This window comes from Nematolebias whitei, chromosome 5 (genome assembly GCF_014905685.2).
Source record: "Nematolebias whitei isolate Nwh7 chromosome 5, NemWhi1, whole genome shotgun sequence".
In the NCBI taxonomy this organism is placed as follows: domain Eukaryota; kingdom Metazoa; phylum Chordata; class Actinopteri; order Cyprinodontiformes; family Rivulidae; genus Nematolebias; species Nematolebias whitei.
Genome location: NC_056502.1, coordinates 370,648 through 373,067, shown reverse-complemented (window position 1 = coordinate 373,067; position 2,420 = coordinate 370,648).

Genomic DNA, 2,420 nt, shown 5'->3' with positions numbered 1-2,420 from the left:
ACAGCCACCAGTGTGCTAATGATCCATTGTTAGGCTGATGGTCCTTCTTGAGCATGTGATCAGCTGGTTCTGGTTGTCAGCAGCAAACTGGTTGATCCACTCTGAGAAGGTGCTATTTAAGAGACTGAGCTGAATACAGCACCTCAGACTGAGGAAGTCTCTCAGATGAGAGACGAAACGTTTCTACATTTTTTTGTTGATTTGCTTTGTTTTGTTTTTTTGAATGTCCAGAGGACCAGATTTAACTTTTTTAGATTTAGATACATGTCCCAGAGTCCCTCTGCTTCCGGGTTCCCATCAACACCCAGACAACCACCTGCACTCGCTCTCACATATAAATCTGCAAGTGAACCAGAACTGATGCAATTGGGCCGGGCTCGTCTCTCTCCAAGAGAGAGAAGGTGAAGAATTTATCAAGGGGCTTGTATATATTGTGGTGAAAGAGGACACTTTATCGCCCGTTGCCCGCTTCTGGGAAACCAACCCTCCCACCAATAAAGCAGGAGATATTGGTGGGAAATTACGCCTCATCTTCTGCATTTCGTTTAGAACTTAGCACAACTATTATTGTTGATAAGAAGAGAAGATCTGTTACTGCTCTTATTGATTCTGGGGCCGAGCAGAATATTATTACTCAGGATCTAGTCAACCATCTGTCAATTACTACCCAGCGTCTTTCTACCACTCTGACGATGTCTGGACTCACAGGTTTACAGTTTGCCTTTGTTCAAAATAAGACTCTGCCCACTCATCTAATCATCTCTGGAAATCACGAATGCAGTGTTTTTTTTATCTTTGATTCACCCATTTCACAGCTCATTTTGGGGTTTCCTTGGCTCAGAGAACATAATCCCATGATAAATTGGAAAGAGAAGAGAAATGAACAATGGAGCCCTCACTGCTTACAAAATTGTCTCAGAACTGCTTTTCCTTCTGTCTCCAAACACATTGAGACCTCCGATGATATAGATCTGTCAAAGATTCCCACCGTTCACCATGGTTTAGCTCCAGTATTTAGTCAACAAAGGGCCTTATCCTTACCTCCACACAAACCTTATGACTGTGCTATTGATCTACTCCCAGGGGCCCCTCTCCCCTCTAGTCGCATTTATAATTTGTCTGGACCTGAATGGGAATCCATGAAGGAATATATCTCTGAGTCTTTAAACTCGGGGATTATTCGCCCTTCTACCTCTCCAGTGGGGGCCGGGTTTTTCTTTGTAGCTAAAAAAGATAAGTCACTACGGCCCTGCATTGATTATAGAGGATTAAATCAAATCACCATTAAAAATAAATACCCATTGCCTTTGATTGACTCCATCCACGAACAACTGCATCGAGCCAAGATCTTCTCTAAACTTGACATCCGCAATGCCTATCACCTCGTTCGTATCAAAAAGGGTGACGAGTGGAAAACTGTGTTTAAAACACCCTTGGGTCATTTTGAATATTTAGTCATGCACTTTGGCCTGACTTATGCACCTGCCATTTTTCAAACACTTGTAAATGATGTTTTAAGACACTTTGTGAATGTATTTGTTTTTGTGTACTTGGACGATATAATGATTTATTGTCAAGATGAAGAGGAACATGTCCATCATGTCAAATCTGTTGTCCAGAGACTATATGAAAATCAGCAGTTCGTTAAAGCAGAGAAATGTGAATTTCATGTCGTCTGTGTCTTTTCTTGGATTCATTTTTGAAGGAGGACAGTATTGTGCTGACCCAGAGAAAACCAAGGCAGTGGTGGAGTCTAGCTCGTTTTCCTAGGAAGTCCGGTTCATTTGGGGAGATGTGAACGTGCCATCGAACTCTGTCACGGAACAAAAAGGCGAACTCTGGCCCGGGCTAAAACCTAGGTCTCGGTCCGGTAGAAGAAAACTTCAGCGCGGTTCGAGTACAGTGTGAATGCAATCAGACCTGGCTCCGTTCCACAAGCAAGAAGTGGAGTACAGTGCAGGGCAAACAAACAAACATTTATCTTACCTTATATGGAGCCGTCAGCTGACTTGTGTGAAAAACAATATTTTCCATGGTCTTCTGCCTCATCTTCTGCTCATGCTGAGTCCATTTTTGAAAAATGACAAAATATAACTCCTAAAACTGCAAAAACTTGATGCCACTCCGTTTTTGTTATTTCCAGAAGAAGAAGAAAAAGAAGAAGTGTCTTCAGAGGTTTTTGTGTCGTTTCTTTCAGTAGTTCTTGGTGCAGCGCCCCCACAGGCGAGTGGGGGAACAGGTTGGTTCAACGTGTTGGCTTGACTGCACAGTGCAGTGTGAATGCAAACGCACCAGCTCAAATGTAAACAAAATGTTATGAATATTGGTCCCAAACTGAACCGAGTCTACCGGACTATCAGGTGTGAAAACAACATGAGTGGGCCATGTTCTGCACCTCACTTGTTGAGGTAGCTGCCTTG